Raw genomic sequence first — 25,728 nt, forward strand, 5'->3', positions numbered from 1 at the left:
TAGTTTAGAGATATAGCGTGGAAACTGGCACTTCGGCCCACAGAGTCCGTGACAACCAGCAATCCCCGGACACTAACACCATCCTGCACACTAGAGACAATTTACAATTTTACTGAAGCCAAACTAACCAAAAAATTGTGTGTCTTTGGAGTGTGGGAGGAAAGTGGAGCACCCTCAAGACCTCTCAAGAAACAAGACTGATTAATTGTTTTATGCACTGAAAACGGAACAACAAAATCTTTATTATATATTATCTATGTGTATCGTGTATCGGCATAACACGATACACATAGATAATATATAATAAAGAAGGATTCAACAAATAACCCCAATATTAGTGCAAAGGAAAGACTGAAGTCCTCAGTGCAGCCAAAGACAATCCACAGTTCATCATGGACTGTTCAAGAACTTGTTGGTTGTTGGGAAGAAGCTATTCTTCAATCCGGTGGTCCCGATTTTCGGACTCCTATACCTTCTTCCCGATAATAGAAACATAGAAAATAGATGCAGGAGTAGGCCATTCGGCCCTTCGAGTTAGCACCGCCATTCAATACAACCATAGTTAATTTTCCAGAATCAGTACCCTGTCCCTGCTTTCTCCCCATATCCCTTGATTCCGTTAGCCCCAAGAACTAAATCTAATTCTCTCTTGAAAACATCCTGTGAATTGGCCTCCACTGCCTATTGTGGCAGAGAATTCCACAGATTCATAACTCTCTGGCTGAAAATGTTTTCCTCATCTCAGTCCTACATGGCCTACCCCTTTATTTTCAAACTGTGACCCCTGGTTCTGGACTCCCCCAACATGGGGAACATTTTTCCAGCATCAAGCCTGTCCAATCCCTTAAGAATGTTATATGTTTCTATAAGATCCCCTCTCATTCTTCTAAATTCCAGTGAATATAAGCCCAGTCGATCCAGGACCCAGTAGGTAGCAGTGGAATGAGAGTGTAGTCATGGTGATGTGGGTCTTTGATATTTGTTGAGGCAGTGCTATGGTGGGAGGTCAATACCTGTAATGGACTGGGTACATTCCAGCTCCTTTTCCATGGAACATGCTCTTTCCATAGAACAGAGGGTCATCAACTCTGCAAAGAAAATCATTGGTTGCCCACTGCCCTCTCTAGAGGAACTTTACTCCCTCCGCTGCCTCAGCAGAGCAGCCAACATCCTGAGGGATCCTTCCCACCCTGGTCATCAGCTGCTCCAACTGCTGCCCTCTGTTAGACGGTTCAGGTCCATTACATCACGGACTAATAGACTCAAGAACAGTTTCTACCCCAGTGTCATACGTGAGCTGAACACTGCCAGACACTCACATAAAACTGAAGGGAAGGAACGGAACTGATCGGAACACTGTCAGTTACTTGTCAGAAAACATAAGCCTCAATTTAATACAAGTTTACATTCTACTGCACTTATATTGTTAACATTTGCTAAACTTGTTACATGTTACAACCGACCGCACCTTATATTTAATTACATTATTTCTTTTATTTTTTATTTTTATTTTTATTTATCTTTATTTATTTATTTATTTATTTATTTATTTATTTATTTATTTTTTATTATTTTTCTTTTTTTAAACGGCACTTGCAATATGTTAGCTCTCATTGCTGTGCAATAACTTGCTGTCTTGATTGCACTGTACACTGCCTCGACCGTATTGTAATTGTTTTGTCTATATTGTATTAGACGTCAGTTTGTTTAATTCAGTAGATTAGGTTTAGCTTGTTATTGATAAAGGTTTATCCTTTGTACTTTCTGCTGTGTGTGATTGCATCATCTGGACTGCTTTAATTTCGCTGTACTTTGTGTAGTGACAATAAAGGTTTTTTACAATTTTACAATTTACAATTTACAACAGGTTTGTCACAATACCTTTTATTTATCCAATTGTTCATCCAGTTCCCTTTGAAAACTGTTGCTTTCTTCCTGCTTTGCACAAACAGTGGTTGCAACAGGCATAATCTCATAGTCATTGAACATGGAAACAGGCCTAACGTTCCCATGCCGACCAAGATGTCCCATCTACACTAATCCCATTTGCCCATGTTTGGCCCATATCACTCTAAACCTTTCCTATCCATGAACCCGTCCAAATGACATTTAGAAGTTATAGTACAGTTCTACCTCAACTACCTCCTCTGGCAGCTTGTTCCATATATCGTCGGGTTATGATTAAATCTTTCCCCTCTCACCTTAAATCTATGTCCCCTGGTTCTTGATTCTCCTACTCTGGGTAAATACTTTTAACCTATCTGTTCCCCTTATAATCTTATACACCTCTATAAGATCTCCTCTCATCCCTCTGTGCTCAAAGGAATCAAGCCCTAGCCTGCTCAACTTCTCCCTATAGGTCAGGCTCTTAAGTCCTGGCAACATCCATGTGAATCTTCTGTGCACTTTCAAAGATCCTACGAAGAAGTTGCAAAATTTGCAACTAATAGGTTACTTTAAAACGGTGTCACTATTATGGATTCACATGCAAACACCAAGTTGCATGGATTCTACTAATTCCAAGGACATGAATTGCCAGATAATCTCTTTTTGGCCATGTTATCTGTTGTTAATATTGGCAAGGACCCAATGAACGGAACATCTTTTATTTCTACATTTTGTGGAAAGGTCAAAGAAGCATTGGCCTTCAAAGGTGCTCCCTCCGTTAGACACTGACAGGAACATGACAGAAAGCTGCAAGTTAAGCTAGGAAATGCTCATACAGAACCCAGTTTGCTAATAGTTTCCATGGGATTGTTCTAAAATCGAAAAGATGCCATTTCTACAGTCTTAAGAAACCCTTTCAGCCATCTATCTCCCAGAAGAACATCCATTGTCCTTTAATGAATGGGGTTGTTTCTGCTGTGGATGATGTTACACCTCTATGATAGGTTCCCCAGTCCCCACAACATACAAAAACGTAGTCATAGGGATTCAAAATCGTTGCGCAAACAGCTTAAATGAAAGTGCTGTGGCAAACAAATGCACTGCGTAGGATAACTTTGCACAGAATCCTTTGTAAACAATGACACGTCTGTCTAATTAATGACAATAAAATAAAAATAGAAAACCGAAGATCTTCAAGCACTTTACATGGCCAAATTCAGAGGACCTGTTTTATTCCTGAGGAGAATAATTACATCTTATCCATAGGGACCAACTTGAGTAAAGTTGTTACACTGAGATGAATTGCACATGAGAAATAACCAATGTTCTACGCAAATTTGCCAAGGAATGTTTAGTCTGAAAAGGTTCATCAAATATTGTGCATTGGGTGTTAATCCGGTTAATTTTCTTCAGCAATTTCAAGGAGACCATTGAATAAATTAGGAAAGGCTTCCTGTGAAGCACTATTGCATCCAAATTAGCATACTTAAATTCAATAGAGTCCTTTGTGGCAACTTAAAGGGGGGTTGGCTTTGCAGATGGCAGCCAACCAATTAATTCCAGGTCATAAATGTTGCACTCCAGGGAAATGTATATTGGCCTCAGTCATGTTTACTACCATGATTCACTACCCTTGTATTTGAGTTTCTATCAGGTCGACCTGGATTCATGCAGGAAACATGTTGCCAAAAATTTAATACCCCTTAACCATTGCTAATGACATAATTTAATTTGAAAGCAACATAGATCGATCCCAAGGACTAATTACTTTTATATCCACAATACAGAGAGAGTATTCATAGCAACCTATCTCAAAGCAAGCGCTGAATTATTTTAAAATAATTTTATTCAGCCTTCAATATCGTAAATGGTAAAAAAATAATCAGGCAATACAGAACAAGCATTAAACAAAAGGTAAAAAGCTACACATCTATGTATAACAAATTGTAGTGAAACACTTTTGATTCCTTTTTATTTAATACATTATGCAAAACACATTCAAGTTATAGATTTTATGTGAATTCATAAACTCAGTCATGGCATCATTTAAACACCTAATGTTTCCTTCCACTCAAAATTATTCACAATGAATCAAGCTTTATGACCTTATATAAAAACACAAAGTGTTTAGAGATACAGTCTTTCAGCCCATCGAGCCCATGCCAACCATCGATCACCCATTCACACTAGTTATATATTACCCACTTTCGCATCCACTAGGGGCAATTTTTATAGAGGCCAATTCACCTACAAACCTACATGTTTTGGGGATGTTGGGGGGGGGGGGGGAACTATAGCACTAGGAGGAAACCCACATGGTCACAGGAAGAACATGCACACCCACACAGACTGCACCCGAGGTCAGGATCAAACCCGGATCTCTGGCGCTGTGAGGCAGTAGCTCCACCAGCTGCGCCCCTTTCTTTACCGTGCCACCGCTGCACCTAAAAACATTTGGCAGGTCAGAAAAGAGAAACAGAATTAGCATTTCAGGTTAAAGACTCTTCATCAATTTATAAATTCATAGTGGCATCAGCATAGCATTTGGTATTTCTTTCAATTTAAGATTATGCAGAGTATATCAAGTGTTTGTTTCTTCAGTCTGAAATATTAACTGTTTTCCTTTCCGCAGATGTTGCCTGATCTTCTGTTTGTTTCCAGGATTTCCGATTTTAAGCATCTACAGATTTTGTTTTGATTTCCAACATTTACATCTTTAAATGTGTGTGGTGAGAATTCTCTACAACTAAAACCCCTTTCAAGTCTATAGGAAATTGTTTCTATAGACATCACCTATACTTGGGGCATTTTGGATGGCATGGGCAAGTTGGGCCAAAGGACCTGTTTCCATGCTGCATGACTCTATATGGCTCCAATTCACAAGAATGATAGTGCTTGTGGGAAAGATGATAAAGTCTAGCGAGAGGAAAATACAGGATGTTTAACAAGCATTGTGACAAAACAGACACGATGGATGGCTTGAGATATGAATGCAGTGGTGGATGTGGTCATGGAGATTCAGCAAATGTCAACATGTTATTGAAAATCGGAGGCCTAAAGAAGATCCTACAGAGACTCTGGATGGGAATAGTGCCTAGCTGGGAAGACAAACCATTAATGAAGTTGCATCTTCATCCAAAAAAAGTACAATTGGCCCACTCTGTTGAACTGTTGATGCTTCGTGTTGGATTCATGTATTTGCAGCATTTGGGCCGCATGGTGGTGCAGCATGAGTTGCTGCCTTACAGCGCCAGAGACCCGGGTTTGATCCTGTCTGTGGGTGCGTGACTGTACGGAGATTGTACGTTCTCCCCATGACCTGCATGGGTTTTTTCCGGGATCTCTGGTTTCTTCCCACATGTCAAAGACATACAGGTTTGTAGGATAATTGGCTTGGTATAATTGTAAAGTTTCCCTAGTGTGTGTAAGATAGTGTTAGAATGCGGGGATCGCTGGTCGGCGTGGACTCAGTGGGCCGAAGGGCCTGTTTCCTTGCTGCATCTCTAAATTAAAAACTAATTTGAAACAAGACAAGTTGGGCTTAGGTATGATGCCTTTCATGACTAGAGTAGGTTCCTGTTATTCAATATCATGGCACATGTGACCAAGGGCTATTTACATGACATTATATCCATTAAGGTAATCAATGCATTAGGCATTTGGATTGCTTACGAAAATATATAATATAAGCTGGTATAAAATGAAAGGAAACCAATAAGTTAAATATACAATCTAATTGTAATTGAAAATATTTCCCATTTTTTTCATGATTCATGCAGGTTTAAAACTCTTATCTATTTTATGGAGATGAGTTACTTTACCACTGGATGGTGCTGTTACAAGCAGCGACATCTCGGATTTATTTTACAGGTCTCCTGTAAAATAATGGAGAATAGTGCAAACTCATTCATCAGAGCACGTGGTACGGGCATATGCGTTTGGACACTATGCCAATCGACAGTCCAAAGGTTACAGTACAAGAGTTTACACAGTCCACTGCATTAATCAGCAGTCAACCTGAACTTATTGGCAAAAACTATTCCGTTGGATAATATTGGCATTGGCTTGTACTTTTTAGTGGTTGCTGGGGGATGGGGAGGAGGGATGTGAGGGGGAAGTAATAGAAACAAAGTTATGTTCCTTATTTCTTTTTATTTTTCTGAACTATTATACATTAAAATAAAGTTATATTAGCATCAAAGACATTGGTGAGGCAGCATTTAGAGTATTAGGCTCAGTTCTGGGGACTATGTTATAGGAAAGATGTTGTCAAGCTGGAATTGAAGATTTACAAGGATGTTACCATGGCTAGAGGATCTGAGCTATAAGGAGAGGGAGCTATATTTAAGAGGGAGTTAGATGTGGCCCTTTTCGCTAAAGGGATCAGGGGGTATGGAGAGAAGGCAGGTACAGGCTACTGAGCTGGATGATCAGCCATGATCATATTGAATGGTGGTGCAGGCTCGAAGGGCCGAATGGCCTACTCCTGCACCTATTTTCTATGTTTCTATGAGAGGTTGGGTAGGTAGGGACTCTATTCCTTGGAGCATAGGAGGATGAGGGGTGATCGTCTGGAGGTGTATAAAATTATGGGAGGAATACTGTAGATTGTGTAGATGCACAGTCTCTTGCCCAGAGTAGGTGAATTGAGGACCAGAGGACATAGATTTTTTTTTTAAGATTAAAAAAAAAAGATTTAATAGGAATCTGAGGAGTACCTTTTTCACACAAAAGCTGATAGGTGTATGGAACAAGCTGCCAGAGGAGGTGGTTGAGGCAGGGACTATCCCAACAGTTAGGCAGGTACATGGATAGGACAGGTTTGGAGGGTTATGGACCAAACACGGGCAGGTGGGATTAGTGACGGATGGTTCAACTGCCCCGTCCGCAGGAGAATAAAGAGGAAGGAGATTGGACTTTTTTTGCCTTCCATCACACTGAGCAATGTGGGGAATCCGCTGTGGTGGATGTTTATGTTAATTATTATGTAATTGTGTGTCTTGTTGCTTTTTTTCATATGGCTGTATGGTAATTTGCATATTGCTGTACCTTAATTGGTACGTGTGACAATAAATGACCTTTGAAACCTTTGAAAATGCTGGAGTAACTCAACGGTTCCCAGCAGCATCTCTGGAGGAAAGAACAGATTAGACCCTTCTTCAGACTGTCAGGGGAGAAGGAAACTAGAGGCATGAAAAGGTACAGAATTTAAAAGGTTCTACACCTTTTCATATTTCTAGTTTCCCTCTCCCCTGACTGAGACTGAGGAACGGTATCTACCCGAAACGTCATCTTTTCTTTTTCTCCAGAGATGCTGCCAGACCTGCTGAGTTACTCCCGCATTTTGTGTCTATTTCCGATCCACCTCCTTCCTTTCTCTGTAATCTCCTCCAAATCTCCAACTCATAGAAACCGTTGTGCGCTGCCAATTGTGACCTCTTGTGGCATTCTAGATTTTCATTGTTCTACTACTTTCAGTCATGCCTTAGCTTAATCATGACTGATCTATGGTTTGGGATTTGCTTATTAATCTTCAGCATTTATTTATTAAAAATCTCTTCTCTACCTCCCTCCTCTTTTAGGATGCTCCTTAAAGCCTACCACTTTGAACAGATTTTTGGTTACCTATCTTAATGCTTTCTGGCATATTCACAGGATGGGCATCATAATCATATTCAGAATTAAAGGACATTCTTTTTGGAAGGGGATGAGGTGAAATTTCTTTAGTCAGAGAGTAGCGAATCTGTGGAATTATTTGCCACAGGGAGCTGTGGAGTCCAAATCAGTAGATATTTTTAAGGTAGAGATAGGTCGATTCTTGATTAGTCCAGGTGTCAGAGGTTATGGGGAAAAGGCAGGAGAATGGGGTTAGGAGGGGGAGATAAATCAGCCATGATTCAATGGCAGATAGACCTAATGAGCCGAATGGCCTAATTCGACTCTTATTCCTCATGACCTTAAATACCAGCATGGTGACCTAGTAGTGGAATTACCGACTTACAGCGCCATTGGCCGAGTTAGATCCTAACTATGGGTGCTTGTCTGTACGGAGTTTGCACGTTGAATCGTGACCTGCGTGGGTTTTTAATGAGATCTTTGGTTTCCTCCCACACTCCAAAGGCGTGCAGGTTTGTAGCTTAATGGACCTGGTGTGAATGTAAAATTGTCCTTACTGTGTATAGGGTAGTGTTAATGTGCAGGGATCGCTGGTTGGTGCAGACTCGGTGGGCCGAAGGGCCTGTTTCCACGCTGTATCTTTAAACTAAAACAAATTGGACCAGCTCTAGATCAGGATGGGAACAATTGAAATTAGTTTGTATGCGAGTCGATTCCAGTAGATCCTAAAGTGGTGGATATTTCATGGGGAAGGAACTGTTGATTCAGGGAAATGTTATACTATAGAAAAATGGAGACACAAGGAACTGCAGATGATGTTGATTAAAAAAAGGCACAAAGTGTTGGAGTGAGTCAGACAGTATCTGTGGAGAACATGGATAGGTGATGTTTCAGGTCAGGACTCTTTTTCAGACGGATTGTGATGGGAACACATTTTTGATTGCCTTCTGGCATTTAATAATTTATTTTGCTTGGGCGTGCTCTATCACCAACCTGTTATTGACCTCTCTCTGAAACTTAATATGTACGTCTTTCCCATTTTTCCAGTTTCAATTATTCCAGGAATGATTGGGTTAGCGTATGATGAGCTTTTGATGGCACTGGGCCTGTGCTCGCTGGATTTTAGAAGGATGAGGGAGGACCTCATTGAAACTTACCAAATGGTTAAGGGCCTGAATAAAGTGGATGTGGTGAGGATGTTTCCACTAGGGGGAAGAGTCTAGGACCAGAGGCCAGAGCCTCAGAATAAAAGGGCGTACACTTAGAAAGGTGATGAGGACAAATTCCTTTAGTCAGAGGGTATTGACTCTGCAGAATTCATTGCCACAGAAGACTGTGGAGGCCATCAATAGATATTTTGTAAGGTGGAGATTGACAGATTCTTGATTAGTATGGGTGTCAGGGGTTATGGGGAGAAGGCAGGCGAATGGGGCCGAGAGGAAATGATAGATCAGCCATGATTGAATAGCAGTGTAAGCTGTAAGAGAGGAGGGGCAGGACCTAGACTGGCGAGTGATAGGTGGAAGATAGACACAAAATGCTGGAATAACTGTGAATTCTCTGCCACAGAGGGCAGTGGAAGCCAAATCACTGGATGGATTTAAGAGAGACTTAGATAGAGCTCTAGGGGCTAGTGGAATCAAGCGATATGGGGAGAAGGCAGGCACGGGTTATTGATTGGGGACGATCAGCCATGATCACAATGAATGGTGGTGCTGGCTCGAAGGGCCAAATGGCCTCCTCCTGCACCTATTTTCTATGTTTCTATGTTTTCCTATGTAACTCGGCGGGTCAGGCAGCATCTCTGGAGAAAAAGAATAGGTGATGTTTCAGATTGGGACCGTTCTTCAGACTCTAGGTGGATAGGGGCGAGGGTATTTTGTAAATGGTCTGAACATTGAATTCTCCAATTTTAGTTAACTAACCTAACCACTCACTCTTCTCTCCCCCCCCCCCCCCCCCGGTCCTGTGCCCCACCTGCATTTGCACCTATTTATCCTTTCCCCCCCACCCCTTCCACCTAAATTCCCTTCACTGGCTTCACAATTCACATCTCTTCTATACCTATGTCACACATTTTGACTTTTCATCTTTGGCCTTTGTACAACCATTTGTCTATCAACCCCCACCTCCAATCCCCCCCCACCCTCACCTTATCTATCTACCAGGCTTTGATTGTCCACGCCGACCAGCGATTCCCGCACATTAACACTATCCTATACCCATTAGGGACAATTTTTACATTTACCAAGCCAATTTACCTACAAACCTGTGCTTCTTTGGAGTGTGGGAGGAAACCGTAGATCTCGGAGAATAGCCACGCAGGCCACGGTGAGAATGTACAAACTCTGTACAGACAGCACCCTTAGTCGGGATCAAACCCGGGTCTCCGGCACTGCATTCGCTGTAAGGCAGCAACTCTACCACTGCGCCACCGTGCTGTTCGACTTGCTGAGTTATCCCAGCATTTTATGTCTGTATTTATTCTGAAGGAAGTTCAGCCAGTTATTAATTTACTATGATGCATTTAGGTAAGATTACGAAGTTTATGTAACAGGTTACAAAACTTTAAAATAAATTCAAGATAGACTCAGTATCTCTGGAGAAAAGGAATAGGTGGCGTTTCGGGTCGAGACCCTTCTTCAGACTGAGAGTCAGGGGAAAGGGAAACGCGAGATATACTCGGTGATATAGATAGAACAAATGCATGAAAGATATGCAAAAAAGTTACGATGATAAAGGGAACAGGCCATTGTTAGCTGTGATAGCTCTATATCACCGGCTAGGTGAAAACAAGTTACAGACAATGAGATTCAACAAGACGGCTTTGAAGCTAGTACAATAACTTGGGTGGGGGAGGGACAGAGAGAGAGGCGATGCAAGGGCTACTTGAAGTTAGAGAAATCATTTATCATACCGTAGGATTGTAAGCTGCATAAGCTTTCATTCTTTGCTAAGATTCACTAACTGGTTGCAATTTGAAGCAATGGCTGGAAGCAACAATTAGTTAACAGATCACAAACCAGAACTAACTGTCCTTCCTTAGTGTAGATTCAATGATATTCTTAGTAACAATCTGTCATCCTTTGGCATAAATATTTTATGAGCAATTGTCAATTTAAAAAATGTATGCTTCCATCTATTTCAGTTAACAGTTTAAAAAGGATTTAGAAAGGAACAATACATTTAGACACTGTCAAGAGAGAGTACATGCAACAGGTAGTGATAACTAAATTAATTAGTAAAATCCATTAATTCAGCAGTTTAATCATAAGTAGAAATTTCCATGAGAGTCCAAGTCATGCAGAATGGAAATAGGCCCTCTGACTTAACTTGGCTATGCTGAACAAGATAGTAGTATTCCCACCTGCCGCATTTGGCCCATATCCCTCTAAACCTTTCCTATCCATGTGCCTGTCCAAATGTCTTTTAACTGTCAGTTGAGTTTAGAGATATCGTGTGGAAACTTGTCCTTTGGCCCACTAATTCCGCGCTGACCAACGATCACCCATACACTAGTTCTCTCCTACATGCTAGGGACAATTTACAGAAGCCAATTTACCTACAAACCTGCACGCCTTTTGAATGTGGGAGGAAACCCAAGCACCCGGAAAAAACCCGCGCTGTCACAGGGAGAATGTTTCAACTCCGTACAGACAGCACCGGTAGTCAGGATCGAACCCTGGCCCCTGGCAGCAACACTACTGCTGCACCACAATGCACCACTGTGCTGCCTTAAATGTTGCAATAGTATCTGCCTCGACTATCTCCTCTGGCAGCTTGTTCCATGTACACACCACCTTCTGTGTGAAAAGATGTCTCTTGGTTCCTTAAAGCTTTCCCCTCACATTGAAGGTGGTGGAAATGTCACAGAATTATGTGTTGGATGTGGTGGTTGGTGGAATAAAAGATATGGACTAGGAGAACTCTGTCCTTGTAGAGAAGGAAAGGGTGACGTTTCTTCAGTCTGAAGAAGGGTCTCGGCACGAAATGTCACCCATTCCTTCTCTTCAGAGATGCTGCTTGTCCCGCTGAGTTATTCCAGCATTTTGTGTCTATCTTCAGTGTAAACCAGCATCTGGAGTTCCTTCCTACACAACTCTATCCTTGTCCTGTGCAAGGAAAACCACTGAGCAAACTGAAGCCAGACATCTTCCATTCCAAGAAATACCTTTAAACAAAAAAGTGACACTCATGTTTATGGCTCATAGCCCACATATTTATATCCACCCCTCTTCACCAGCACACTTTTCGTCATAAGGACTACGTGCTCACAATCAAGCCCCGTCCCATAAAAGTACTTTGATTCCACACAAACCCAGCCTCATTATAAGCACCAGGTGCTCACGCTCAGGCCCCGCCACTTGCTGCAAGATCATACTCAAGCCTCATCTCGTTATAAGAATTTCAAGATGACATCTGGGATGTTCTCATTCTTCGTGGAACTGTGGGAGAGGGAAGAGGCCTTCACACGCGTCTCCTCGGCAACCTGTAGTTCCACTCTGGCTCCCCCTCCCTCGAGTCACACCAGGGACAGATTCCCCCTCGTCACCTCAACAGATTACACCTCAACAGCTGTCGCATACAACACATAATCCTCTGACATTGTCGGCACCTCCAACGGGATCCCACCACTGGTCACATCTTCCCATCTGTATCCCTTTCCACAGAAACCGTTCCCTCTGCAACTCCCTAATTAACTCATCCCTTCCCACCCAAACCCCTCCCTCCCCAGTTACCGTCTCCTGCAACCACAGGAGATGCAACATCTGTCTCAATACCTCCTCCCTCGACTCTGTCCAAGGACCCCGACAGTCCTTTCAGGTTAAGCATTGGTTCACTTGCACCTCCTCAAACCTCATCTACTGTATCCACGGTTCCATGTGTGGACTCTTACATATGGTTTTGCTGAAAACCTTTGCTCAGTCTGTCTTGGCCTACATGATCTCCCAGTTGCCAAACACTTTAACCCCCCCGCTCCCCGTACTGACCTTTCTGGCCTGGACCTCCTCCATTGTTAGAGGCCACATGCAAAATGGAGGAACAGCACCATCTCTCCCCCACCCTACTCACCATACTGGTTTCACTGTCATCTTGTTAAGTTCCACTGTCTTTATAACACATTATAATTTAGCCCACGGCCAACAATGGACCATTGTGGGCCCCACATTTCCTTGATCATTGTTACTTTTGCATATCTTTTATTAATTTGTTCTATTAATTTATTCTATTAATCTTTTATTAATGTGTTTTATGCGACAGCTGTTCTATTTCTCTTTATATCATCGTCTACATCTCTCATTTCCCTTTCCCCCGACTCTCAGTCTGAAGAAGGGTCTCAACCTAAAACGCCAACCATTCCTTTTCTCCAGAGATGCTGCCTGTTCCGCTGAGTTACTCCAGCTTTTTACTCAGTCATACACCGTAGAAACAGGCCCTTGGCTTTGGCCCAACTTGCCCACACCGACCAACTTGTCCCAGATACACTAGTCCCGCCTGCCTGCCTGCATTTGGCCCACATCCCCCCAAACGTGTCCTATCCATGTACCTGTCGAAATGTTTCCATTTCCCAGACTGAAGAAGGGTCTTGAACCGAAACGTCACCCATTCCTTCTCTCCAGAGATGCTGCCTGACCCGCTGAGTTACTCTGGTATTTTAGACAATAGGTGCAGGAGTAGGCCATACGGCCCTTCGAGCCAGCACCACCATTCAATGAGATCATGGCTGATCATTCTCAATCAGTACCCTGTTCCTGCCTTCTCCCCATACCCCCTGGCTCCACTATCCTTAAGAGCTCTATCTAGCTCTCTCTTGAATGCATTCAGAGATTTGGCCTCCACTGCCTTCTCAGGCAGAGAATTCCACAGGACCCGCCCTCTATCCTCAGGGGTCATGTACTCACACTCAAGCCCCGCCCTGGCCCCCATGCCAGAGATATGACGTGTGTTACTCCATTCCCCGCCCCTTACTATGGGAATCGCGTAGTGCCATTCAGGCCCCGCCCATCTCTACTAGGATCACGTTCTCGCTATCAAGCCCCGCCCCATATGTCATCGGAGTCAGCTCAGCCGACCGCCAGCCCCGCCTTGCTCCTTCTCGCAAGGGTCACGTGGTGGCTCCAACACCGCCCCGCCTCACAGGGGTCACGTGGGGGGTCCAGGCGCCGCCCCCTCCTCGCTGGGGTCATGTGGGGGTCCAGGCACCGCCCCTCCTCGCGCGTGTCACTTGTGCGTCCAGGCAACGCCCCCTTCCTCGCTGGGGTCACGTGGGGGTCCAGGCTCCGCCACCCCTCGCTGGGGTCACGTGGGGGTCCAAGCACCGCCCCTCCTCGCGCGTGTCACTTGTGAGTCCACGTGGGGGTCCAGGCACCGCCCCTCCTCGCTGGGGTCACGTGGGGTCCAAGCACCGCCCCTCCTCGCTGGGGTCACGTGGGGGTCCAGGCACCGCCCCTCTTCGCTTAAGTCACGTGTCCTATCCAGGGCTCCGCCCCTTCTTCGCTTTGGTCACGTGCCGGCTCCGGCCCCCTCGCTCGCCGATTGGGGGGCGGCGCGCAGGCGCCCTTGGCGGCGGGGCTCGCGGGTGGAGAGCGGCGACGGCATCGTTTAGGCCGCGGAGCCGCAGCAGCAGCAGCGAGTTGATGTCCGAGTGGGAGAGGTGGGGGGTGGGTGGGGTGTGAAACACACACTCACACACACAGAGACAAGAGAGAGAGACAGAGAAAAATTAAAACGGATCCAGCCCCCGTTTGCGAAGCGGCCGTGTCCCCCCCCCCTTCCTCCTCTTCCCCCCCTCCCTCAGCCCGCTCCCCTCACTCCCCTCCCCCCCCCTCCTCAGCCCGCTCCACCTCACTCCCCTCCCTCTCCCCCCCCCACCCACTCCCCTTGGCCAGCTAACGGGGGAGCCATGATGTGAGAGTGAAGAGGAGGTGGAAGAACGGACGGAGAGTGAATCAGAACAGGTATCATGAGATGAGGGAATGGGATGGGGATTTGGCCGATCCCGGCGGCGGCCCGAGGCTGCGAACGGCTCCCCCCCCCCCCCCCGGGGAGGACCGCGGGGGATGGAATGGGGGATGGGGGGGGGGGAGGGGAGTGATGGTGGTGTTGGAGGGGCGATGTGTCGCCCCTTACACCGGGCTGTTTATCATGGCTGGAGGCGACAGAGCAACCTTAGAAACCGGTACAAATATGCCTTGGAGCTTGTCAGTGCCAGGCTTCCCCCACGTTGCCCTAGTCAGAGCCAGCAGCACGCGTGCAACACCAAACATCGCTGGCTGGCGTGTATTCGCTGCGAGAAAGTCTTATTTTTCTTCTTCTTGGCATTGCAAATAGCACGGGTTAATCGTGCAGAAATAATGGCTTTGAGATCCGTGCGCGTTCGGAATGTGCATAGTTTTTTTTATATGTGCTGCAGTGTTGCAAGTTCTGGGAGAGAGCTAAAGACTTGAATACGAAATCAGTGAATGAGATCATGTTGATACTATTCACAGCAGGAATAATGGTGCAATGGAGGAAAGCATGGGACATTATTCTTTGGAGGAGTGATGGTGTGGGAGGAATCTCATGTCAAATTGTGTTTTTTTCCCCCCAATGTGTGATGTGGAATTTGTGAGGAGGAAAAATGTAAATATACATCCGAGTGGCATTTTGCTGCCAGTAAAAGTGTGAGGGGTGGTACAGTCGGAAAAGACCTGCAATATGGTATAAAACCTGTAATGTACTGTTACAGCTGTGTCGATATGAATGGGTGTCGTATAGTAACATTGACAGTTAGATAAAGGATTGTCGGAGATAATTTTAAGCGAAGTCAGCAACAGAATGTAATTAAGTGCAGTGGATCACTAATGTACAAATTGCACAGTATTTCTGGAGTGAATGAAAGATTAAGCAATACAATAGCTATGCCGACAACAATAAAACTGCAGTAAAATCCAAGGCAAGAAAGCACATTCTGGATTTTAAAAATAGAGTAAGTATAGTTTTATAGAGGAAAATGAACTCTGAATTTTGGCCATGGGGTTGCAATAATTCTGATACATTAACAGGAAGGAAATGATTTTAAATGTATGAATGAGAGTGGGAGGTCCTGGCAGAAAATGCAAGTACAGTCATGGAGTTGCACCTGAATCATGGGGGAGGCGTAAGGTAATAAGAGGGAATTGCTGCAAGGGATTCAGCTAGTTTGTTTGTCATAGAAATATAAATATTGCAATGGAGAAATACTGAAGATGGGAACTGCAAATTTGTGAACTAATGTATATTCATAGTAAAATCAGAAACACAGCTGTATTAAGAGCCAGAAGTAGGAGACAGGCAAACCAAAAATGGTTTATCATTAAATAGCGACCAGGATTTTCTTGGGACTGCAAGGCCGATTGACTATCGTGGGAAGGAAACGGGGCATTTGAAATTGTATGAATGAGATGTTGTTTTTCTGAATGAAACAGTGAGACGACTGGGTAAGAATGAAAAAGGAAGAAATCAAAACACAATATTGTTGTGCTAATTGCAGATGAAGGATAGAGGTATTTGGCAGGTTATGATTTTTTTATTTTTGTGGAAGATCTGAGAGCAGAAATCTATGCAAGACTGGTTGTTATGTTTTGAGGAAATGGATAAGAGCAGACTTTGGCAACGGAAAACTGGCATATTGAAGTTTTTGGGAACAAGTGTGCATTTGTAGATGAAACAGAGTAGGTTCGATTTTTAAAAATAAAATTCACAAATTTTCTATTGTTTCAAATTGATTTGCTGATGGCTTTAACCTCTAGTTGGACCACATGCCATCTGATCTTTTTGTTTCTTGCATTAAATATGGGCAGGCATTTTTGATTTTATTTGGTACATCTCCAATAAAATGTTTTGTATGGTAGACCAATGATTTTATTTTTGTTTATCTTTCATGCCTCTCCCCTAATTATTGAGAATTAATTGGTCAAGAAAAATTGCGGAGAGATTCGTGTTCTACTTGTTCGAGTTTCAATGTAATTAGTCTTTCGGGGGTATTTCACAGAAGTATTCTAGGTAAATGACTTGGATGAAGGGATTAAAAGTACCGTTAGCAAATTTGCAGATACAAAGCTGGGTGGTAGTGTGAACTGTGAGGAAGATGCTATGAGGTTGCAGGGTGACTTGGACAGGTTGTGTGAGTGGGCGGATGCATGGCATGGCAAAGTGAGGTTATCCACTTTGGTGGTAAGAATAGGAAGGCAGATTATTATCTGAATGGTGTCAAGTTAGGAAAAAGGTGACGTACAACGAGATCTGGGTGTCCTAGTGCATCAGTCACTGAAAGGAAGCATGCAGGTACAGCAGGCAGTGAAGAAAGCCAATGGAATGTTGGCCTTCATAACAAGAGGAGTTGAGTACAGGAGCAAAGAGATCCCTCTGCAGTTGTACAGGGCCCTAGTGAGACCGCACCTAGAGTACTGTGTGCAGTTTTGATCTCCAAATTTGAGGAAGGATATTCTTGCTATTCTTTACTAGGTTAATTCCCGGAATGGGGGGACTGTCATATGTTGAAAGACTGGAGCAACTAGGCTTGTATACATTGGAATTTAGAAGGATGAGAGGGAATCTTATCGAAACGTATAAGATTATTAAGGGGTTGGACACGTTAGAGGCAGGCAACATGTTCCCAATGTTGGGGGAGTCCAGAACAAGGGGCCACAGTTTAAGAATAAGGGGTAGGCCATTTAGAACGGAGATGAGGAAAAACTTTTTCAGTCAGAGAGTTGTGAATCTGTGGAATTCTCTGCCTCAGAAGGCAGTGGAGGCCAATTCTCTGAATGCATTCAAGAGAGAGCTAGATAGAGCTCTTGAGGATAGCAGAGTCAGGGGGTATGGGGAGAAGGCAGGAACGGGGTACTGATTGAGAATGATCAACCATGATCACATTGAATGGCGGTGCTGGCTCGAATGGCCTACTCCTGCATCTATTGTCTAAACTTTGTCATAGAGCAGAGACTAGACTGTTTAATAAATATTTAGTTTTGTGATGGATACGTTTTAGGAGAAAATGCCAGAGTTGCAGGCAATGGCAATGAAGATTGCAATCAATGTGATTAAAACATTTGGGCACTCAAACAGCCAGAATTGTAATATTGTAATATGCATATATGTTATAAGATTGAAGAGTTTAGAGATTTGGATCTCATGAAAGAGACCATTGAGGTATATAAAACCAAGAATTATTATTTTTTAATCCAAGCATCAATTCATTTGCAGCCTGAGGCTCAGCAAGTACAAGGGAGAAGGGTAGAATGATATAGTGGGCATTCTTATACACAGGATGTGGGCAGCAGAGTTTTGATTGACCTCAATTGGCAGAAATGGTGGCCAGCCAGGAATAACATTGACATAGTCACATCTATAAGTAATAAAAGAATAAGGGTTGCAGTAGTTGATGGGAATCGGTGTCATTATGAAGGTGGATATGTCTGTGACATTATTTTGGTTCAGGCAATGGTGAATGGGGTCAGTACCTGCAGCATAGTTTATGACAGGATACAACATTGATAGCTCGGATCTCAATGTTCAGTGGGATGACCTTGCACTCATGGTGTTAGCTGCAGAAAGAGTCTATGAACGAGACATCAGTAGGAGAGGGTGTTCAAATAACTTTATGGAAATGTCCCGGGGCAGCAGAAGAGACCTTGCTTGCGATTCTCTGCCCAAACCTTCTTGCTCTATAATATGTTCCCAAAAGACAAAACGAAATAAGAAAAATGCTGTGCTGGTTTTTATACTTGTCTTGCAGTTAGAGGTTTGAGTAGTTTATATGTTTTGGAAAGAATTGGGAAGGCCTATTTAACAGATGAGATTCAGGGACCACTGTGTGAGCAATATAGTAAGAAAAACATTACAATGTTTCCATGCAAGAAATTTTGCAATGCCATTCTGATCAGATTTTACAGTATCTTGAGCATGTTTTAAAGCTTAGAACTTGCCTTCGGTGTTGAACTATGATTATTTACATATTTTTAGATAATATGGTAATTGAAGTTGACTGTTAATAATAATAACATGATTTTAATAATTTCCTATTGGGCGTAAATGTAAGCAGAGCTGAAACCACGATCCCACTAAGCTTATTAACAAACTTGAACTGCTTAAAAGAGGAAACTAACTTGATCTTGTTTGTGATTATAGACAATAGGTGCAGGCGTAGGCCATTCGGCCCTTCGAACCAGCACCACCATTCAATGTGATCATGGCTGATCATTCTCAATCAGTACCCCGTTCCTGCCTTCTCCCCATACCCCCTGACTCCGCTATCCTTTGAGCTCTATCTAGCTCTCTCGTGAAAGCATTCAGAGAACTGGCCTCCACTGCCTTCGCAGGCAGAGAATTCCACAGATTTATAACTCTCTGACTGAAAAAGTTTTTCCTCATCTCTGTTCTAAATGGCCTACCCCTTATTCTTAAACTGTGGCCCCTGGTTCTGGACTCCCCCAACATTGGGAACATGTTTCCTGCCTCTCACGTGTCCAACCCCTTAATAATCTTATATGTTTCAATAAGATCTCCTCTCATCCTTCTAAATTCCAGTGTATATAAACCTAGTTGCTCCAGTCTTTCAACATACGACAGTCCCGCCATTCCGGGAATTAACCTAGTAAACCTACGCTGCACGCCCTCAATAGCAAGAATATCCTTCCTCAAATTTGGAGACCAAAACTACACAGTACTCCAGGTGCGGTCTCACTAGGGCCCTGTACAACTGTAGAAGGACCTCTTTGGTCCTATACTCAACTCCTCTTATTATGAAGGCCAACATTCCATTGGCTTTCTTCACTGCCTGCTGAACCTGCATGCTTCCTTTCAGCGACTGATGCACTGGGACACCCAGATCTCGTTGTAAGTCCCCTTTTCCTAACTTGACACCATTCAGATAATAATCTGCCTTCCTATTCTTACCACCAAAGTGGATAACCTCACACGTATCCATATTAAACTGCATGCCTCCATTGTCCCCTTTGCTCAACTGTAGTGCTGACACTTCCGATTTTCCCTTCTCTTTCTCAAATTGTAGATTAAAACTTATCATACTATGATCACTACCTCCTAATGGCTCTTTTACCTTGAGTTCCCTTTATCAAATCCGGTTAATTACACAACACTAAATCCAGAATTGCCTTCTCCTTGGTAGGCTTCAGTACAAGCTGCTCTAAGAATCCATCTTGGGGTCCAGTACCAACCTGATTTTCCCAGTCTACCTGCATGTTGAAATCTCCTAAAACCACCGTAGCATTACCCTTGCGACATGCCAATTTTAATTCTTGATTCAACTTGCACCCTATGTCCAGGCTACTGTTTGGGGGCCTGTAGATAACACCCATTAGGGTCTTTTTACCCTTACAATTCCTCAGTTCTGTCCATACTGACTCTACATCTCCTGATTCTATGTCACCCCTTGCAAGGGACTGAATATCATTCCTTACCAAGAGAGCGACCCCATCCCCTCTGTCTTTTCGATAGGATGTATACCTCTGAATATTCAGCTCCCAGGCTTGGTCCTCTTGCAGCCATGTCTCTGTAATTGCAACAACATCATACTTGCCAATATCTAACTGAGCCTCAAGCTCATCCACTTTATTTTTTATACTTCACGCATTCAAATACAACACTGCATATACAATATTCTGCAGTGAATGACTTAACTCTTCCTGAGCTGCTTGCTGTTGTGTGTAAGATACAAATTTGATAGAGTATCCTCCACATGCTTGGATAAATGGAAGTCCAACAATGCTTCAGAAACTACGATACGATAGAACTTTATTTATCTCATTTTATCTCATTTAACTCATCCCCATTCAGGGCAAAGCAACCTTCTTAATTGGAATCTAATCCACCACCCTAAACATTCATTGTTCTGAGTCGGCTGTGTGACTGTGTACAAACATTCATATGTTTTTTTTCCTCTTATTTAAATCCCATAACTAAATAAAACATGGCAGTACATTTACTTGAAAGTTTGCAAGGGTTCAGGAAGATTGCGCACAATCAGCTTCCCAACGGCATTTGGAATGGACATTGCCAGGAACATGCACATTCTGTAACTTGAACCTTTTAGACTGGTTTAGGAAATATAGTTATCAATTTTGAGTGGAGAACTGTTACTGGATTACCAGAGAGATTAATTTTGCGGAAACATTTGTGCTATATTTTTAAACTCCGTTTACCAGGATATTTTGTTGTGAGAATGGTCTAAATAAATAATAAACTTGGTTCCCTTGGATGTTTCTTGTGGATGGTGGAAGTTTAAAATGAGTATGATCGATCAGAAGGGTAACTTCTTGAGAACCAGATTAAATTTATGATTGTTGGTAAACAGGGTACATTCAAGTTGTTTCTTATATTTTGTATTGTACTTCACTGATGTAGAATACCTCAACTAGATATTGATGTGACCATTTGTTAGGAATTGGGGAGAGGAAAAAGGAGGATTGATCAGAGGCAAAAAAACATCCATAGTGAGTCCGTTCTGATGGTGGTCCTGATATAATATTTGTAATGTTACTGCAATTTATTGTATACGGAAAAGAATCGTGGAATTCACTTGAAAGCATGTTTTATTATGTAGCCCATGCATCAGGGCCTCAAGCCAATTTGGCCTACTGGGTGGGTAAAACTAGAAAACATTCTGAGTGGTGTCTTTGCAAAAACGCTGAAATAAATAACAACTAAGTATTGTATATTAAAAAGGAAAAAAAATCTTGTTTGAGAATTGCTTTTTGTATTTGTGTGCATTTCAATACCAGGAAATCTCTGAAGAAATTTCATGTGTAATCATATTTGTAAATGAATGCTGGGTACACATGCTGTTAAGAAGGCTGATCAGCAGTGCATTTATGGGAGGTCTTAAAGGAGAAGAGGATTGATTAAGAAGGAATTTCAAAGCATGGACCATAGACAAGTGAAGGCTCAGCTGCCAATGGTTGGGCAAAGAATGATTTGACTAACGTGTGTGGTGGCAGGCAGTCTGTTTGCAAATTCAATGAATTTACCATATGGATGTTATAGATCAAGATCTGCATTTGGAGCTGCAAATTTATTTCACTTCAATACAATACAATACAATATATCTTTATTGTCATTGTACCCAGGGGTACAACGAGATTGGGAATGCGCCTCCCATACGATGCAATGATTTAAGTAATTAACAGCAACCCAACGAAACGAAACAATTGTAACAGTTTTTAGACAGGGTAAAGTGCAAGTTGATCTATGCGTTGTGGCCATCCGGCTCAGCAGGACCGGTTCATAGCAGCTATGGCCCTGGAGGTGCGGGCGTAGAAGGCCTTGTATCATCTGCCCGATGGAAGGAGTTCGAACAGACTGTTGCAGGGGTGTGAAGAGTCTTTGTGGATGCTGGTGGCTTTTCTGAGGCATCGTGTGTTGTAGCTGTGTTCCGATGGCCCTCTGAGCTCTATGGACTACCCGCTGTAGAGCTTTCCTTTCTGCCTCCGTGCAGCTGAGGTACCACACAGGGATGCCATGCTTTAGGATGCTCTCTATGGTGCAGCGGTAGAAGGTCGTCAGCAGCTGTTGGGGTAGACCAGACTTTTTCAGTGTTCTTAAGTAGAACAGTCTTTGTTGTGCCTTCTTGACCAGCGCAGCAGTGTTATTGGACCATGTTAGGTCCTCCGAATGTGAGTGCCCAGAAACTTGAAGCTGGACACTCTCTCCACATTGTCCCCGTTGATAGAGATCGGGGCATATTCCCCGTTATGTGACCTACGGAAGTTGATGATCAGCTCCTTGGTCTTGGTGGTATTTAGGGACAGGTTGTTGTCCGAGCACCAGTCCGCCAGGTTCTGCACCTCCGCTCTATAGTTTGTTTCATCCCCGTTGGTGATAAGCCCGATCACCGTTGTGTCGTCTGCAAACTTGACAATGGTGTTGGTGTCGAATGCAGGAACACAGTCGTGTGTGAAGAGGGAGTAGAGCATGGGGCTCAGAACACAGCCCTGTGGTGTGCCGGTACTCAGGGTGATAGTGGAGGACAGGTGCGGGCCCATTCTCACTGCCTGCGGTCGTTCCAGCAGGAAGTCCAGGATCCAGTCACATAATGACGAGCTGATGCCCCCAACTGTTTTGGTTTTCTCTATCAATTAGTGACATAAAAAGCCACTGAATGAAATCTGAAAAATGTTTAAAAACATTTGTCCGGATAGCATCTGCACGAGGACAAATAGTCTCAAATTGAGAAACGGGATCTTCAAACTGATAGTGGATTAATATATCAAATTTTCTTTCGTGGTATTGTGATGATGTCACAAAACAGATTACTCCTTCATTTGAGCTAACAATATCAAATGCAACAAATGTAACAAAAAAAATAGAGTTTGCAAAGTTGTATTCCACTGTCGCCTATTAGAGTCATAGAAATATGCAGAATGAATCCAGACCATTAGGCCTAACAACACTGACCCGTGGGCACCCTTCCTTAATCCTATCACTCAGCACTGGGTCCATGGTCCACTGTGCCCAAGGGATTTAAACACTAGATCATGCAGACACTGCTTAAATGCTGTAAATCCTGCTTGTATTTCTCCTCAATCCCCACACCCCAAATCTCGTGCCAAAAAGTACTAGTATGTTTTTTAAATTTTTAGGCTATTTCAATCTGCTTTATTCAAAATTTCAGTTCCAGTTGGACTCATTTCTTCCTCACCTCTTCACTTTCCTTCTCTGATGCTGGAGCCATTTCTAATTCCTGTGAAATTAAGCTGAGAATTTATCAATTAATATTTCCCCATTAATCTGTTAAATTGGGGTTATAATTAATCACAAATCCTCCTTGTTGCTCCATTTGTGATCAGAAGACATTTGATAAATGTTGAGACGGACTGTTTTTAGGCTATTTTCACTATAATTTCAGTGATCTTTAGTCTCCGTGTTGGGACTGTCTGCTTAACATGGCAATGGCTTGGTATGTCAGTTGGTGTTGGGTCTTCTCTGCTGGTCATACTGGGGTGCTTTGCATTTCTGAGGAAGGGATTCTATCAGTACCACCCTGAATGCTGCTCTTTAATTTTGAGCAGTGTTGAATTGGGGATTCATTTAAATCAGGTGAAATGTTCAAAGGGTACAGGTGTCAGGGGTTATGGGGAGAAGGCATGAACATGGGGTTAGGAGGGAGAGATAGATCAGCCATGATTGAATGGCAGAGTAGACTTGGTTGGCCGAATGGCATAATTCTACTCCTATCACTTATGACCTTATGACCATCCTTCGTTCATCTGCCTTGCTGATGATCTTGAGCATGAAGTAAAGTGTCTGCTTCGGAAGTCTTGTGTCAGGCATGCAAACTATGTGGCCTGCCTGTAGTAACTTGCTGATTGAATTCAGAACTTCAATATTGGAGATCTTATCCTGAGAGAGAATGCTGATTTCTGGTTTACTTAATCAGTCAGTTAATTTGGAAGATGTTCAAAGCAACATGGTGTTACCTCTCTAGTGCTCTGGGCTTTATGCATTTGTCTCAAAAGTATACAGGAAGGTGGGGGTTACTGCTGTCTAATAGACCAGTAACTTTACAATATTGGTAATCAAACATATCTCAGCTCGGCAAAGGCTGTGCTGGTTCACAAAGTGGTGGTGAATTTCATAATTAATGCCCATCTTTTCTTGAGAGTCTTGATCTCCAGGTCCTTGGCCTTATCATGCAGTGATTAGGGTTGGCATTATCTTGAGATTGGAATAGATATGATACAGTTGAGCTGTTTTCCACTTGTTCTGTAAATTAGCTCAAATGTAACATGATTTTCAAAGGGGGTCATTGTTGTGGTGAGAAAGATTTAAGAAAAGTATTGATAAAGCCGTGTTTGCCCTCTGATATTGGCTCTCCTGTGGGCCCATCAGTTAAGATCATGCCTTGTACACCATACGGCAGGGTTTAGGTTAGTTTAATTTTTGCCCAGGTATATTTGAGAAGAATATTCCAACGGCTGCCTTAATTGAATTAAAGACTTCTGTGAGGTCAAAATAGGTTACATCTGTGATTCCTCCATTTCCTTTGATGTTGATGTCAGATGTGCATGGTGCCTCTACACTTCGGAGACCAACTTTTCCAAGAGCTGAGGTGATGGAAAAGAGCTCTTGTGATGACTCTCCTTGTTGCTGACAGCTGTTACTAGATTCTGTAGTTAGTCAAAACATTTCTTGAAGATTACCACAAGTTTATCAAAGGTTCCTGTCATGAACTCCTTTTCCCAGATATGATAAGAGTCAAAAGTGATTATTTGTCATGTGCACCGGATATGAACTGGAGCAATAAAATTATTTCTTGCTACAGCCATGCTGGCACATTATACGCAACAAGATATAAATATGGAATAAATTATCAGTTATTCGAGGTAAACTAGATAATTGTGCAAAATCAAAGTAGGCAGAACAGTCATGATAGTGCAAAGTCCATCGTGATTCAGTACTGTAGTTGGCTGGTGGTTAGGGTTGTTAAGGGTGGTTCAAGGACCTGCTGGTTGATGGGAGAGAGCTGTTCTTGATCCCAGAAGTAATAATTCCTGCGCTGCTTCACCATCTCTCCAATGGTAATAGCAAAAGAGAGTGTGATGTTAGCTGAAGATATACACAAAAATGCTGGCATAATTCAGCAGGACAGGCAGCATCTCCGGATAAAAGGAATGGGTTACGTTTTAAGTCCAGGACCTTCTTCAGACTTGCTGTCTTATGTTATGTGATGTTAGCTATCTTTTGCACTATTTGTTCCTTTTTGTCTTCATGTTACTTCCAGCCCTGATTACTATTGTTACCCATTTCTTCCCCACCCACCTGACTCATTTGCCAATCAACCCTCCTTACCTCAAACCATCTATCACTTTGTAGCTCTTGCCCCATTCCTTCCCCTTGCCTTTCTACTAGCTATTGCCCCTCCACTCCAACAACCCAAAGGAGGGCCCATCTGCTGTTCCTCCGGCAGTTTGTTTTTTCACTCAAAATTCCAATATTTGCTGTCTTGTGTTTCCAAGTCCGGAGCTATTTAAAATATTGTTTTCTCCGAACTCTAGACCTGTGTCAAATAAGACCATATTATTACCCCGATGGTTTTCTCAATCTTTCTCACACAACATTTCACCTCTCTCCACATGTACCCGTAGGAGTGAAGTTAATATTTAGGACACATGGGAAACTGTTCTACCTCTATTGACTACATTCCAGAGTCAAGGATACCAAACCTCAGATGAGCTGTATTTCAGC

At 43.0% G+C, this 25,728-nt stretch overlaps 1 protein-coding gene across 4 annotated transcripts in view; it reads left to right on the plus strand.

The window, feature by feature from the left end:
- The first annotated feature begins 14,082 nt into the window (after positions 1 to 14,082).
- The window catches only part of ptpn4a (protein tyrosine phosphatase non-receptor type 4a), a 150,661-nt gene continuing 139,015 nt past the window's right edge, over positions 14,083 to 25,728 (plus strand). For all 4 annotated transcript variants that reach the window (XM_078403321.1, XM_078403325.1, XM_078403322.1 and 1 more), the window contains exon 1: positions 14,083 to 14,462. The gene's annotated coding sequence lies outside the window, so the exon portion shown is untranslated. The remainder of the gene's footprint in view (positions 14,463 to 25,728) is intronic.

Source organism: Rhinoraja longicauda, chromosome 8 (genome assembly GCF_053455715.1).
Source record: "Rhinoraja longicauda isolate Sanriku21f chromosome 8, sRhiLon1.1, whole genome shotgun sequence".
In the NCBI taxonomy this organism is placed as follows: Eukaryota; Metazoa; Chordata; class Chondrichthyes; order Rajiformes; family Arhynchobatidae; genus Rhinoraja; species Rhinoraja longicauda.